The 17,745-nt window shown below is 36.4% G+C and overlaps 1 protein-coding gene across 1 annotated transcript in view; it reads right to left on the bottom strand.

Annotated features, from left to right (window-relative positions):
• Lingo2 (leucine rich repeat and Ig domain containing 2) overlaps positions 1-17,745 on the bottom strand; it is a 602,131-nt gene that overhangs the window by 552,295 nt on the left and 32,091 nt on the right. The window lies entirely within an intron of this gene.

The raw sequence follows: 17,745 nt of genomic DNA, 5'->3' as shown, positions 1-17,745 counted from the left end.
TTTTTTTAAGCACCACAGATCATCATTTATTTGCTAAATTTCTTTTTAATAGGAAATCAAGCTCAGATGTTGTGTCTACCCTTTTTTGGCTGAATAGGGGTTTGCGAAAATGCAAATCAATCAATCAATCTCATTGTCTCTGTCTATGTCTCGCTGTGTCTGTCTGTCTGTCTGTCTGTCTGTCTGTCTGTCTCTCTTTCTCTCTTTCTCTCTCCGACTTATGCTCCTCTCCCCTTCCTTTAGTATCTTTTCAGAGGACAACAGTGCCAAACTTTTATCTCATTTATTTATTCAGTAAATATTTATTCACAACTTGCTATAAACCAAGAGCAGCCCTGATAGCACAGACAAAAAAATCACCAAGAGCTTCTAGTTGGCAACAACGACTACTACACGAATGGCCACACTACTGCATTATATTTTGCTATGAAGGGAAAGGCACTATAAAATCACAGAGGGAGTATACTCTGTATGGAGTTGGAGACTCAAGGATGGCTGCTGGAGGAAAGAAAGGTCACTGACTTAGTCCTAGAGGAGCAATGGAAGGGAGAGACACATGCATAAAGGCTCAGTAAGCAAGTAGAGCGTACCTGGTAATAGAAGGAACTATATATCATAAATGAGGACTGGCATTCAGTACCTAAGATACTCTTTAAAAACAGGGGATCTTATTTCTTATCTCTCAGCTAATTGATTTATCAAGAGGATCCTCTTTATTCTAATATTCATTTATTTATTATTAAAAAAAACATGAGTACTTCCTAGACAGTAGACATAGACCTCATGCTAGATACCCTCAATGATTCAAAGATTCTGAAACACAAGAAGCCATGATCTGGAGTACATGAATACCCAGAAATGCCATTCTTCCCTAGGTTCTGATGACAGGAAGATAGTGGAACAACCCTAGAATTCCTTACAAGTGATCTAGCCCATGAGTTCAGTTTCCTTCCGAGGAGTTATGTAGATTGGCAGGTATCCACAGGGCCCCGGGACCCCTCTAGCAATCAGCTATGGTCACTCTCTGAGCATCATTACACTAGGCAAATGTTTTCTCTTAATCTTTCCCACCTCCTAAGAAGTAATGACCCTTATGTTAAATAAAAAAACTGAGACTGCTTATAAAAGTCACATGTTGAAAGTCATACATGTAGGTAATAATAGAGAGAGAGTTGGCACAGATTTTTTTCATTCTGAAAACCAGATTTTTAATTTCAATTCTAAATTGCCTCCTTGACAATTATGTCATGATCTGCACTGAAGAGCTCTGAGAGTCAAGTCAGCCTAAGATAAATATCATAGTAGTCTGCTGTTAGTGTTTTCTGTTCTTCAAACACTGCTACATCTGTTTTCTTTCAGAGTATCTGTATGTACTACAGGCAGATAAACTCAAGATGAAACAGCATGAAATATCTCCACTTATTTCCTCAGGATTTTATAACATGGCAAATCATTCCCTAATCATAAAAATGGTAACAGGTTGAAGCCCGTGATATAGCCATGCTACGCTTCCTGATTTAAAATGATGCCTCTTCTAATAACGTAATTTCACAGAACAATAAACAAAACAGCTATATATTTGGCTTTTATATTTCATCTCAGGATCAGGAACAAAGAGTTCTCATACTTGAGAAGATTCTTTGGGCAATCTTTGAGAAAAGTGTTTAAGAAAATCACAGTGTGAGTAATAAGCAAAGGAGGAATAAGGACCTTGCCTGCCTGTACCCTTCGGATGATAAGGAAGAATAGCTGCCACTTCTTAGAGGAAGGAAGTGATGAGGCTGTTTTAGATTTTGTTTGCATTTTGCAAGAGTAGGTTATTTTTATATCTAATCAATTCTCTGGTTCATCAGCAACGATTAATTGCTGCAAAAGTCATCTGGCCAAAACAACTGGACCTTCTCAACTACTTGTGAAGATACAATGGGATTTTCAGCCATCAACTTCAATTGACTAAAAATGGGTGATTTATTTGTCTTTAATCAAACCAGTGATGCTAAAGGAGGGCTGCGAGGAAAGCCAACATTTTGGCCCTAGCTTTCCAAGGTCAATTAAGACTCAGGACATAAGAGAACTTGTACTGTAACATCATGTAACTCTGTAGTGTTCCAAATTTTCTGATCAAGGAGATTATGGGGCCAAAGAGAAAATTGATTGATGATGTAGAGTGTGCCTAAGGAGAGTCACATAGAGAGAAAACATTCTCTCAGGTTTTCACAGAGAGCACATTGGCCATCAATGGCCATGACTCATCCACAGGGCTGACACTGACAAAGGTTCTACAATCTGAGGTATAGGATCTCAGCATAAATCCTGAGGGGATTTCACTGACCTTATCAGACCCAAAAGCTACAACTCTTGTTGCATAGATCCTGCTTTACCTTGGTCTTAACCATCCAGAAGAAAAGTATAAAAATGAAATATAAGAAGTAAAGCCATGCTGTTAGGTTGAGCTGTAGGGGACTCAGGTCAACAATTTCTGACATTGCCAGTCAAGCGGAAGACCCAATGCTATTATGGACTACTGGACTCTTTTAGAATATTTTGCTGAGTTAACACACCTATAATATTCAAACAAAAGAACTAAACAAAAAAGGGGATACAGATGAATGTCCATTTTGTATCTGTGTATTCAAAGTGGTTAGGATAGATATATAGTTACATTCTCTTAATGAATAGAGTGATTTGTTCTCATGGTGTTTGTAAATAGGATATTATGTCCGCATCTTGTACAGTAATTAACCACTAGGAAGACAACATGCAATGTGTTAATTATTGAAACTGTCCTACCAACTTGGTTTGAAACTGTCTCATTGCTATTTGTTTCTCAATAAAATTATGGGGAAAAAAGCAGTGATGCTGTGACAATGCTTCGCTCTGCCTTTGTCAGGCTCCTTGGGGCTCAGATGAAGCTGTACCTGGTTTTCCTTAAAGGGGAACAAGGTTTACCTCAGAAAGACCTGGGTTTGAATCCACTTGTCATTTACAAATGACTTCTGAAAACTTGTATTTTTCAAGGATTTTTCCTCACCAGAAGAGTTAAATAAATATCCACTGCTTAACAGGGCAATCTAAAGATGCATTAAGAAGTATCTTATTCTTTTGTCCTACTTTGCTTAAGTTATTCTTATAATCATAAGGTGGTCCTGGCAGTATTAACATATAGCTCTAGAGAATATGATTCTTTCTCCTGATTAACCTTCTGTCAAAGTTTTAAAATAACTTTGGTTGAGAAAAGCACAGTGTGAACTTACATGCTTTTGACAATCATATCGCAGCAGTGCTGAATAGAAATGGTACCATTTTAATAAATCATCTTCACAGAAAGTTTTTACATTCATTTAGCCTCTTTATCTCCTTAAAGCAAAACTGAGGTAAGTATAAAGAGTTCTCTGCTATTATCCTGCCTCTGCAAACTTGCAGAACACGCTGAAAAGGCACTCACATAAACAAGAATTCATTGTATACCCTGGATAGTTTTTATCCAGAACTCCTCAGGTGATTTTAAAGGTCAGATAAAAAACACTGGTAAAGAAATAACAAGTCCCTTCTTCCCTCTACAGCTTAAGGGGAATATATCAGTTTCAAAGTCATTCCTTTGTGTTACGAACAAGATGTTAAATCCTCTTCAGGAAAATTACACACCAATTTCTTCTGTGGTTGTGGTGTAGCTCCTCTCAATCTGCCCATAACATGTAGATGCAAACCACTAGCACTGAGCTGTGGTTATACCATTACGTGGAGCTGTCCCAAGGATTAGGGCCTCCTACCTTCCACACTGAAAGCCTCCAAATGTTAGAAAGTTACAATGACTCAAGGAGTCCATAGTTTTAAAGTAGAAAATGGTAATAAAATACAGGATTTTAGACCTAAACCTTGGCCAAGAACTGTTATCAATATTAATAAAGTCCCTCAACTTTAGTAATACCTCAGTCAGTTCTTTCATGAATTAAACTCACTAAAGTTGCTGTCCACAATGTTAACAGGGCTTGGGTTGATTTGTGTGATTTGAAAGTTAGGGAAAAGAGGGAACAAGAAATTGAGGCTAATCTAATAAAGTGTTATGATCTTTTGAGTTCAATTTAACAACTATATTCAGAATCATTGCTCTTATAAATTTCTGTAACAACTACAAAAATAAATTAAATATATCTTTAAATTACTTACATTGAAACAGGTGTATGAGTCTTGTTCCTAGAAATGAGAAAGACCCTCTATAAGTAGTCAAGTAAAGGGCAGCTGACTTCTTGAAACTGTGTGTGTGTGTGGTATTTAAATGAATATTCTCAATGTTCACTGATTGGAAATAGTCATAGGACAAGCTGGAGGTTTCTTTTCTTATAAACTTGGCAGGGGCAGGGCCGATGGCTCAGTGGAAAAAGCACTTGACTGCCAAGCACAAAGGCCTAAGTCCAATCCCCGGTTCTGAAAAATAAATAGATAAATAAATTAAATTTAATTTAAAAAAAAAGAATTGGCAAAGACAGTCCTGGTCTTGTCAAGAGAGTGCAAGTAGAAGTCATCGACTTTGTTTTTAGTTTATCTTTTAGGGGGCCAAAAGATAAAATTTACATTCCTAGTGTGGCAAAAGGGTGTGCATAACACAGAGCATTCTATGCTGCGTCACAGCACACAAACACAGTAACATACTTCCAGTGTTCGTGGCTTGGCATGCTCTTTCCCATCTTGGGGACCGTTCACATAGCTATTTTCTGGGAATAATTTACCCCTCACTCTAACATCAACTTCCTAGAGAAGAATATCCTTATATTTCAAAGTGAAACCCAAAAGACTTTTGAGTTCTTCTCTAGGAGATCTGAATCATTTGCTTTCCCACATTTTTTTCATCATTTTTTTTTTGTTCTGAAAATCAAACTCAGTGATTTCCCATATTATTCTATAGAGATCTTTGATATAGTATCTTTATTATTATTTTTTTTGGCAGAACTGGGGATTGAACTCAGGCCCTTGCACTTGCCAGGTAAGCATTTACTCTACTGAGCCATTTCCCCAGCCCCTGATATTGTATCTTTAATAAATGGGTTTGTTTGTACTACTGTACTAATTATTCATTCCTGGGTCAGAAACTGTCATAAAGCTTAGCAGATTTAAATAGTAAATACTTATTTTCTCAACATTTCTGTGTGTCAAGAACCCCAAACTAAACAGAGGACACTAGCTCTCATAAGACAGTAGTCAATGGGTTAACTAGGAGTAAGGTCTTTTCAGCACTTGAAAGGTAAGGAAGGATTCTCTCTCAAGCTCATTCATGTGTTTATTTTATCCGGCCTAAGTTCCTTAAGCATTTTTTGGTGGAGTGTCTAGGTCCTTTGCTATACTAGAAGGAATTTGCACTAATGCATTTGACACATGACAACTTGCTTGCCACAGCAAGAGGAATGAGAGAGAGAGAGAGAGAGAGAGAGAGAGAGAGAGAGAGAGACAGACAGACAGACAGACCGACCGACCGACCGACCGACCGACCGACCGACCGACTGACCTCAGGCAGTAGTTATAGTCTTTTTGGTGATTTAATTTCAGAAGTGATAGCCCATAACATGCTTTACATTTTGTCTAGTAGAAGAAAATCTCTAAGTCCAGTTCACATGTAAGGCAAAGAGTTTATGTAGAATATGCATGCCATGAGGCAGGACTTTCAGGGATCATCGAAGAGGCTGCCTGTCTCATACAATAAATATCTACCTAAATATCCTCAAATCTCAGAACTGAGACAAACTCAATTTGTTTCCATCTTAGTAGTCTGGTAGAGAAAATGTTGAAAAAAGAAAGAACAGAGAGAAAAAGAGAAGTGGAATGTAAGCAAAGTCAAATTACAGATTGAATCCCATTAAACAAGTGGAAGTGAAAATCTACAGAATCACTGTTTACAGGGCAGAATAGTAATATTTTAGTCAAGACTGAAATTACATGGAATTTGGAATGTTGTAGTCCTTGTTTATGGGATTTAACAAAAAAGAAATTTGTAGGTAAACAGCTATTATCATAGGTCTAGAAAAGAACCACTGAAGTTAAAATAAAAAGCAAAAAACAAAAACAAAAATATAGTTAAGATAGTTATACTACTAATTTCTCTTAGTTGATGGAAAAGAAAGGTTTGTGCTAATATTGTTTAAACAATTAAATGGTTGTATCTTTTACTCTGAGTAACTAATTTAAAAATAACAATGTGCAATGTATCAGCCATTGTTACACTCCTATTATCTTGTTTTGAAACTTTGTTGTTTTTTCCTTTAAAATAAAAAAGAACAACTATGTTTGCTCTCCCAGCTCATGAGCTCCCTGCAGTACATTTGGTGATCTTGTGGCAGCAACACTGGCATGTGCTGCAGTGATACATAATAAGCATTTGATTATTTTAAATTGTCTATCTTACTTATTTTATTCTAAGTGAATTTTACTTTGGGCTGATTTTCCCTCAAACACAATATCAGAAAGTATTCAAATAGACATCTGGTTCTTGCCCTCAGATTCCCATGTCTCATCTGGGTTAGCATGTGCTATGGTTTAAATATGCTTTTAGAAAAAGCATGTGTTGCTCTGTACCCCGAGAATCCTGGGCTGTTTGTACTTGTGTGAAGCCCCAAGTTCAATTCTCAATCCAGAGCAAGCAAGCAAGCAAGCAAGCAAGCAAGCAAGCAAGCAAGCAAGGAAAGAAGGAAGGAAGGAAGGAAGGAAGGAAGGAAGGAAGGAAGGAAGGAAGGAAGGAAGATGGAAGGGAGGGAGGGAGATGGAGGGAGAGGAAGAGACAGACAGAGAGAGTCAGAGAGAGACAGAAAGAAAAAAAAAGCCAGATAGCAAGTATGTGTTAGAAATTTAATGTTAGAAGTTTCATCTTGTGCTGGGGAAATAGCTCAGCAGTCTAAGCACCCACCTGGCAAGAGCAAGGACCCAGGTTCAATCCCTGCTACCACATGCTGTGCTGGTGCTGGAACTCTGGGTGTGCCAGCACACACCTGTAATCCCAGAACTGAGGAGGCTGAAGTAGGAGGATCACTATGAGATAAACTGTATAGTGAGACCCTGTATTAAAAAAATAATCTTCAATCATGAAAACTTAATCCAATAGCATTAGGGAAGTGTTTATGTCATTAGGGCTCCACTCCCAAAAATGAGTCCCTTTCCCTGTCCCCTTCTCCCTCTACTTTTCCCACTTTCTCTGCCCTAACTCTCTGTTCTCCCATCTTTCCTAGTCTTTGCCCTTCTGACATAGAACAGCCTAGCCCCTTCCAACCTTCAAAACTGTAAAGCAATAACTTTCTATTCACTATTAGTTAGTCTGTCTATAGGATCCTGTCATAGCAGCAAAGTGGACCAAGTATCTAATCAGGCAAACCATGTCATGCTATGCCTGTGCCTTACCACATTGCATACTAAGCAGCGGAGAAGTGTAGAGCGAAAGGACAAGGGTCACAAGCTCAGCCTGGAGAGGACAATGGGTTACAGAAATTTGATATAATATAGAACATTTATTTGAAAAAGAAAGGAGTAGCCATCTTAAAAAGAAACAATTCACGAGAGGCAAATAATAGTCAAACTTCTCAAAACTCATTTGAGTTATACTAAAAACTTATTTTTATATTGGATAGCATACGTAAATTCAAGTTGTATTGGATTTAAATAAATTAGGATGTCCTAATCAAAAATCAATTTAATTTGTAAAATGGCAACATATTCTACCAAAAATACAAATATGTCAGCTATATATTCTTTTTAAAAGTAAGGGAACTTATACTGGAAGAAATCACAAATCAAGTCTTTCCCTGCCACTGCTCTCAGAGGCAGCCATAACAGTTTCCAGTTCATATTAACATGATTGATTTTGCTCACAATTTAAATGTACAAACAACAAATTTATTTACATGGCTTAATTTGATTACAGTTTCAAAGCTAATAGAAGACAGTTGGAATACTTTCAGACTGAAAGCAGAATTGAGACCGAATCGTGTGTTCATTTTGTTTGCATTTATGGCCACATTAATCACGAATTTAGAATAGGAAAATGGCAGAAGATACATTTTGTGTATGTTCATTGTGCTTTTCAATAGAGGATTCTGATGTTTGTACTTAATTTTGATTAATTTCATTGCCAATAAAAGAGATATTAACTTCAGCTTGACTGCATTCTCAATTTATTACCAAATACATTGAAGATTAATCACAATTCTACTGACAGAAAATGAATTTTGAGACATTTATTTTTACTTTCAAGAGCAAGTGGAAAAGGCAGGAAAAGACTATAAAACCAACAGCAATATGCATTTTTAAAATCTCAATGTTGAGATTTCATGAAAGGAAATGGTTTCAGAAAGACTAGATGTAGCAATTTAACTGCCCTGTTTAATATCCAAGAAAGTTACGATCTCTTTGAAAGTAGAACACGGGTTGTAGAAAAGGTACACCTTCCAGAAGAGGTCATTTGCTAGGAAAGCAGAGTTACATAAAACTTAGGGCTGGGAAGGTATGAACGATGGAACCTGGCAAACCACTTCCCGAATCAAAACAGTCTTGCACAGCCACCTCTCCTTCCCGCTAGCTCTAACCCTTCGTACTTGTATATGGGAAGGATCTCAGGTATGAGGTGTGAGAGCTATTCTGCAAAGCTCTTCTATTTTGTGATTATTTGGTAACTATAATTTGCAAGTATTCGACTTCTTTTCTGGCATCATTCTTAGCCAGAAATGCAGATGAATAAGCAATGTCCGCTCTACTTAAAGACTTACAGGGGCTAGAGATACACAGGTCAGTTTCACAGCGCCTACCTGGTGAGTGTAAGGTCCTGAGTTTGATTCCTGACACCAGCACATAGAAAAAGAACTTATACCCCAGGAGGGGTGATAAATGTCATCAAGGGCTGATGGAAGGAAGAAACAAATACAAGGTGTACTACTAAGTGAGAATAGAAAAGTCTTGACTGTAGACTGATGTAAGAAATGAGACACAGCAATATTTTCCTTTCTGCATTGACTTCTATCCAGCCAGAGGTTTCCACTTTCCACCTTCTCCAAAAATATCTTACTGCTTCTGATCTTGGGGCCAAAAACACACATTCTTCAAAACACATTTCTCTTTTATTCTCCTCTCCACTACACGGGCTTCATTTTAATTTTTCTCTATTCTATTTGATATCTATTCTACTGTATTGATCTTTAAAATTTTACTGGTTCATTTTTATGTAAATGTTCACAGAATATTTATATCAAGGAAAAAGATATGGGCAAAGTCCCATAGATTAACTTATGAAAAAGTATCTTACCAAGTATGGTTAGCCTCGATCACTCTGTGCTCTGTCTTAATGCCTCTTGATTCAGCAGAAGCTCAACGTTTTTTTTTTTTTTTTACAATTTCATTAACTTTAAAAAATTTACTCCTCTACATAAATGCATATAGGCTGTATTTCCTTTAGCAGAATTATCTCCTTCTGAGGAAGAAAAAATAACATTGGCAGGTTTTTTTTTTGTATTAAAAATGCACAAACATCCAGTATATACATACTAAAATGAACCCACTAACAGGAAGAATTATGCAGTAGACACCAAATTATACAGGCTGTATGTATTGAGGTCATGAATTTAATTTTTTTTCCATTTTAGTTTAAAGTAGCTCAACTCTTCTTTATCATAACTTAGTTAGGCAATGTCACATAATTTAACAATATATAGTTTTAGACTTTTGTGATCTAAAGTCTAAAGTCTAAAGAATCATGTCAAGATTTGTCACTTTGCTTTGATGCCAAAAAGGTTAAGCTAGCAAGAGCTATAATGTCCAAACTTCTTAGGCCAAAGAAATGCTAAAGAGGATAATGAATAAAACAGGAATTGCCAGAGAAGGTTTAAGGATCTCTTGACAGCAGAGGAAAAGCCCAACAAGTAGTTTATATGATTCAATATTTCTATAAAGGATCAAAGAGGTAGAATGAGATGTAATGGAAAAAAATAGAAGGAAATAAGACAGACCGATTACAGAATTCAGGCATAAATATTTGTTCCATAAGTTGCATTCCTCATTTACAGAACTATTGAGAAACTAGGCCTCCTTATTTTTATATGTGAAATATCTCTTTCCTTGGAGAATGAATCCTCAGAAGAAATGTGAAACAACAAAAGACCAAGTAAAATTTCAGTTATTATGTGCAACAAGGTCAACAGAGAGTAATAAAAATCAATATTGAAGAAAATGGAATGAACAAAACTTGGAAAAGTCTTGGATAAATCAATAGGAAGACTGGACTGGGAACACGTGAAGTTTTAGAACAGCAAATACTCGCTGACTGATTGACAGGTTGGTTTAACATTCTTGTCACTTACTGCCTGCCAGAGGTGATCCACCGTAGAAAGGTGTTACCAAGATTCTTACTTTGGAATTTTATTAACACATAGCACCCCTTTCTGTCAGTTCTTTTTTTATTATTATTTCTTCATTTTAATGAGAAAAAAAGATAAAATAGCAATGAAACTGTTTCAAAAATAGGTTAGTAGGATAGTTACAATAATTAATACATTGTATATCGTTTTCTTCAGAGTAGTTATTCAGAGGACAAACTGCAGACATATCTTGTCTAAACAATATTAGTACAAACCTTTCTTCTCACTGAACTGAGAAAGTAGCTGCACATCTATCCTAACTATATTGTATGTACATATGTCAGTTCTTAATCTAATAGTCCACCCTACAGTTTCTCTGAAGCTTTTGAACAAATTATTTATCATAATAACATATAATTGCAACAACTTCAAATCTTGGCACTGTTTCTTCATTTGGTTAAGATGAGGAATTAAATTTATTCTTTATATAATACTAAAAACATTTGAGACCCTAAGAACCTGAGATCTTAACAGAAGACTAATTATTACTAAAATCTTTGTAAGCTAGGGCTGGTGAGATAACTCAGTGGACTGAAAATGCGCTCAAGCAAATGCAGGAACCAGGATTTGATCCTTCAGGTGCGCTGAGCCAGCCACACAGATTACTCCTATAATCACAGCAGATCACACCTATAATCCCAGCTTTGGGGGGCTGAAAACAGGAGGATCTCATGGAGTCTGAGCTGTGTAGTGAGATCCTATACCAAAAACATTAAAAAAGTTATTGTTAGCTAATAGTTTCGCTTATTAATACTAAACACAAATGTATACCACACTTGGAAACAGTGTCAGAATCAGTCAGGATCCCCACAGGAAATGGACAGGATAATCGGAGAGACTCAAATAAGAAAGAATATTTATAAAGGTATTGTAGGGCATACTGTATTACTCCACAACTAGCAGAAGAAGGAATCCCTTAATATGTGAAGGACTAAAGGTGAAGATTAAGAAATGAAGATTTGAAAACACACCTCTGTGGAAAAATCACCTAAAGTAAAAGTTCACCTCCATCTTGTGAACCCTTAACAGACGATGAACTGGGGATTAAAAATCCTAATATGATGGATAATTCTATGTGTGAACTTCACTGGTTAAAGGAGAGCCTAGAGAAATGGAAAAGTAGGCCTGTGAGGGTGTTTCCACAGGACACTGGTGTGTGAGTAGCTTAATGGGTGGGAAAAATGTGTTTACAAGTCAGCAGGCACCATGGCTGCTTGGGGTCCTGAATATATCAAACAGGCCAGGGAAATGCCTACTCTTTGACCTTGGACTCCAGCATTTGCATCAGTGTTCTGAGGGTGTGAAGTTGTCATCCACAGACTGAATTACACAACCAGTTCTGCACTTCTCTACTTTGTAGACCGCATGTCATGGAGCTGCTTGTTGCTTGACTTCCATGATTACTAGGACTTATTCCTATACCAAATCTGAGTCTCTCTTTAATTCTCTCTCTCTTTCTCTCATTCTGTTTTTCTGGGAAACCCCAAATAATATGCCACCTGTTGGAAAGTTGATTTAAGACTAGAATCTTCACCTGGTTCCGCCAATAAAATAAAATAAAATAAAATAAAATAAAATAAAATAAAATAAAATAAAATAAAAACTAGAATCTTCAGCATTGCTATTGAATTATCAATATATAATAAACTTTTTTAAAGTTAAAGTTTGGGAAGGAAACAACAAACATGCAGCAGTCATCAGCACTGTCCACCAGACGTTTATGGCTCTTCTGAACATTTGGTTATGACTGCACTACCTGGCATGCTGCAGTCTGATATGTTCATATGATGTGATTTGTCCAGTGGTCTCTGCCATTTGTTTATTTACTCATTTACCTTTTTTTTCTGGCTCAGCTGCCCTGAGGGAGAGACTGGTGCAGCATGTGGTGCCAGGACTGAACCTCTGTCCCCTGGGCCTGCCTGACCTTGCCTAAGCAGGTGCTTTAGACCACTGAGCTATCTCACCATGTCCATTTTGGAAGGGAACTTTAAAATATAGTATATGATTTGTATCACTGTCAGTTTTCCCTGCCATGAAGACTTACAGGGTTCCAGATCATGTTTTTTTCTGAAACTCAACATCATGAACTGAGCATAACTTGCTGCTTGTATACCGGTAACGAGCAATACATAACAGCTGAGTTCAGACTCTGAGACTTTGCATTATGTATGGCCATGACATTATGCAGCCCTATACTGACTAATAGAACCCTCAGGCCAAGAACTTAACACAAGGGCCGTGTTTCTATTACTGCCACCCATTTTTCCTCAAAACTAGGATTTTTGTTAATTTTAAATCATGAAAATACATTCAGGAGTTTATATATTCGTGAGTTGCTGCATCTGGAATTTAGAATGCTGAATTAATTTACAGAATATTACACACACATATGTGTGTGTGTGAGAGAGAGTTGATTCAAAGGTACAGTGAATGTCTAAATTTCAAAACACATTACACTGTGAATTTTTAAAAATTCTTATTAGAGTAGATAACACATTGCCAAGAACCATAGACTATTAGTGTTCAAAATGAGGAGAAATGCTTTCATGTTTTGAGGAAGATGAATGGCATCTTGTCTTTTACTGTAATATATTTTCTCAACTCAGTCACTTCACGTTGTTACTGCATGTTGATCAACCATTTATGTTAATTTCTGTCAAATAAGAATCACTTTGGAGTGTCTGCATCTACCCAGTTCTCCAGGTAGAGCGCCATGCAACCTCTGACTCTTTCCCAAAATCAAATGACCATAAAAGATAATTTTTTATGTATCGAGAGCAGGCTCTCACTACACATCTGGGACTCTTACTGGTCCTCCTATTTCCAGCCTCCCAAGCACTGGGATTACAGGAGTGTACCACCATGCCCAGTCACAGTCACTGTCTCAGCGCACTCTAGTGATGAAGTCAGCACGGCAGGCTGGGGGTTGAACCCTTGTCCCCTGTGTCTGCCTAAGCAGATGCTTTAATCTGCTGAATGACCTAGCCAGCCCATACATGTTCTGACTCAGTTCAAGATAAAAAGGCAGCCACAATGCAACTAAAGACATCTACAAAAGAGTACTTTCATAAAGTAAAAAGAATAATTAAGGCAAGCAAGATAGCTCAGTGAACTAAGCACCTGCTTAGGCAAGCACAGAGACTGGGGTTCAATCCCTGGCACCACATGGTGCACCAGCTCCACCCCAGGCATGCTGAACTGTCCACTGAGACAAGGTGTGGTGGTGCACACCCGTAATCCCCACAATGGGGAGACCAAAAACAGGAGAATCACTATGAGTCAGAGCTACAGTAAGACCCTGTACCAAATAGATTTTAAAAAAAGGATAATTGGGAGAGTGTGTTATAAATGAGGAGGAGTATTTTATGGAGTTAAAAGACAATCTGTTCATTATAATAAATTTAAAAAAATTATAAACATTTTATGTTTATAAAAAATTTATAAACACTTTTAGTATGCCTCATACATAAATGATTATAGTATATTTCACAAGTTAAAGTTACATAAAAGAAGGTGTGAATAGTGTGGTTAACGGGTGCACCTTCAAAGTAATACACAAAGTCATTTCTATAAAGCATATTTATGGACATAAATGTTACAGATCTTTAGAGGAATCTGGGAATAATCCACACCTGGCAAAGCAAACTCATTCATTATAAGGTCAAAAGTTACATTTGATGTTCTAGACAATTAATCCCATGAATTCTTCTTATTTTTTCTTAGTTTTTAAAACTTACAGAGCTTTTTGAATTTAGTGATGTCTTCTGAAAATTCCTGCTAAATAAAAATTGCAGGTAGCTATTGTTGTGGACTATGATCCTGCATGGGTCCCCGTAAGACCAAGCCAAAAATGAATGTGGAGTCACTTGGGCTAAAGTTTCCTATCACTAGTCTAAAACAAAGTGTTATTTGACCCTTGCATGAACCAGGAATGTCATAGGAAATAGCCAGATTTTCTGAGCAGATGAGCCGACAGGGCAGTGCAGTTCCCTCCAATTTGATCCTTACGTTTTTGAATCCTTCACCTGATATAACATGATGCTTTCCAGTGAGTTACATTTCTATTCTTCTGTTTCTTTGTCTTCACCTTATAAGAAAAGTACTGTCAAGTAACTAATATTTTATTTGTTCTAATTCTTTACTTCTGCTTTCTTCAGTCTCTCTCCATCTGTAAAACATCTTTCTTTTCTCAGCCAGTCAGGGTCCATAACACAACCTATGAAATCAAGCGCTGTCTGTATCTAGAATTGTAATCATAACGTCATTCAAGATCTTACAATTTTTTAAGTTTTTTGATATACTATAGAGTGAATGAAATAGAAACAATGTATCTTTGGATATATTAGCTAAAAGGATTTAAGTATCTATGAGATTATTTTTCTGTTGTATCAATGACTGCTCTATGAAGTAGGGGGAAAAAACCAGGAATTACTTTAGAACAAAGTTAATCAGCTGAAACATAATAAATATGCTTCAATAATTAACAAGAATATTTTATGTCTATCAGTTACGCAAACAAGAATAAGGCATTTTAACTTTTTCCCAGTTCATATATTATTTCAGAATGTAGAAAACAATTTAAATAAAAATAACCTAGAGACATATTTCAAAAAATCTATGTGTATAGAAGCAAACATTATCAATTCATTGGCCTATTTGGTGCATGAGCTCACTCTCCCTACCAGGCTTTGTATAGTAAGATAAATTTCAGTCAAATAAATAAGCTCTTTGCTTTAAAAAAAGCAAAAAAAAAAAAAATCTGCCACTTGGTTGGTCTCTCGTGAATTTTAGACCCACAGCTCACATTACTTATTTTTAACCTTGAGTGAATTAGAGAATGAGAATGGGCATATTCTAAGAAAGTGTATTCCGAGGGAATGATGACTCTGAAGAATTTGATTTCATTGTTGAGGTCAATATTTGTAGGTTATTTCTAGTGTCAGAGTTCTAGGCACTACCCAATGAGACACACTGTCCAAGATAGAGGGCTTGACACCTTGTAAGACTACGGAGGATTGATTTTTTTTTTTTTTTTTTTTTTTTTCTCATTTTCAACTTGCATCTGTAGTTATACTGCTTTTCTTCATCTGCTTCACTTAACAACAAAGAAGAAAACATAGTATCTTATTGATTTGTTTTCCTTGATGAAAAACAAATTATGTTTCCACTTATTATTCAAGTTGCTTATTTGAAATTTATCACAAACAACTGTCTAGAATTCTCTGTGGTAGCACAAATTAGAATGTTAAAACTTACTGTGTCTAAAATTGTATTCATTGTGTTTGTCATCCTTGAACTGAAATAACCCTAACTTTACCCACTATTTTCTAATGTTATTGCGCTTCAAAATTAACATTGATTAGATATTTTTAATAGTTTGCTAAAAAACTTTTCTGCCACTGGCAATGTCTTTTGAAGCGTAATTCTATTTGATTTTTTTGAATTCTACAGGCCTTCTCCTTTTCCCTGCGATCTCTGAGGGATTTCTTAAACTTCCTGGAGATAAAACATTTTTCAATTTTCCTAATTATAAAAATGAATAGGCATTCTAATTTCAATGTAGGAAACATATATTGTATTTCCTTATATTTCTTCTTTAACGATAAAAAATATACTGAAGGATATCTTTAGGGATAATAGAAAAAATTGGAAAGTACAAGAGAATGATAAGGAATGATGGTCTCAAATCCTATCACCAAGAAATAACTACTCAAATTTTTGGTTTAAAAACTTTTATAAATTTTCATATTAAGTGAACATAAAATATTAAGCATAAAAATGCATTAATAATTCCACATTGCCTGCCTAAGCCAAAATTCATATTGTACCACATAAATGTATACAATTTTGTCAATTAAAAGAATATGAGTAAAAAAAGAAATTGGAATAATGTATGTCTGTTTTTATTTTATTTATTTATTTGAGAGAGAGAGAGAGAGAGAGAGAGAGAGAGAGAGAGAGAGGCCAGCTCAGCCTACCAGGGGGCAGGGCTGGCTGGCATGTGGTGCTGGGGGATTGAACCGCGGTTCCCTGATGCTTTTGCTAAGCTTGTTCTAAGTAGGTGCTTTAGACCACCGAGCCATCTCTCCAGCCCTGTATGTCTGTTTTATAACTATATTTTCTCTGATTTTATTAGCTGTATTCTTCTTCATTTTTTCCTCCATTTTCCTCTGTCATCACTTTTATATTGTAGGGCCCAAGTAGAATTATTATCTTTAGAATTCACGTTCTTCCCTTTCTTTACACATAAGCTCTTATTAAAGATCAATCATTAGATTATGTTCAGGAGAGCAAGTGTTCTTTGCTGAATAGTTAGATCTATTTATATTTGTTTAGCGCTTTAAGTATATTTAGTGGTAATGTGCATTTCTGGGCTGGTGAAGGTATTTTCTTATTATACATTCATGACCTTCTATAGTTGAGATCAAAGTGCCGGTTATGGAGGCACATGATCCTAGTGATGGGGAAACCGCATCAGCTTTCAAGGACCAAGTCCCATGGTAAAGCTTACCATGGCTTGGCTTGGTTTTGTGTACCTAACCTGATACTCAGTGTGGGATGTAAGAGATAATATGGCTCTAAGGGCTGGTGCTTGTGCATGCCTGGCCCCTTAACTCTGCAGTCAGGGTCACTATGGGTCTCTCTCTCCCAGGTTCTCTTACTAGCAAGATCCATCTGCCCTGAGGTCTTCTCTGAGGAGGAACCTTGTCTTTAATCCTAAAACTGTGAGGCTTGTCTTTATGAGTGTCCAGCCTCAGATATGCCTTAAGGCAATGGATAATGGACTAATTCTGTATTAGTTTGAACAATATTGTCTTTATAAACCAAGTTTTTCTAAAGACAGGGCACTAACATACATGGACTGATAAATTTAAAGTGAAGATTATCTCAGTTATAATTTTACATGGCCCTCCGCATGTGAACAAAGGGAGGTGGAAGTAATGATAATATGATAAATTAAAAAGACAATGGGTATGCATATGAGAAAGAGGTTTTTGAAAATAAAAAGCATAATTTTATATGCCATTATACCAATTGCCCTACTTCTTTTATCAGTTGTCTCTTGCTGTGCTTAATGAACAACCTGGCTTCATATGTTTATTAAAGTGACAATAATAATAATAATAATAATAATAAGAGCTAACATTCTTCCAGTGTTTACTACTGTATTGAGCATGCTGTGGATCATGACATTTAAGCCTCCTAATAGCATGCAATTGCCTCATTTAAGTTGCAGAACATAGCCAGGGATAAGGAAATAGTAAGTAATACTGCTCAAAGCCAGAGGTCAGAGCCTGTGCTCTTAACCACCCAATCATGATAAAGTTATCAATGAGAAAGCATGCTTTTCAGCTGGCGGGAC

Source organism: Octodon degus, unplaced genomic scaffold, assembly GCF_000260255.1.
Source record: "Octodon degus isolate 3935 unplaced genomic scaffold, OctDeg1.0 scaffold00099, whole genome shotgun sequence".
Taxonomy (NCBI): domain Eukaryota; kingdom Metazoa; phylum Chordata; class Mammalia; order Rodentia; family Octodontidae; genus Octodon; species Octodon degus.
This window is presented reverse-complemented; position numbering and strand designations above follow the sequence as displayed.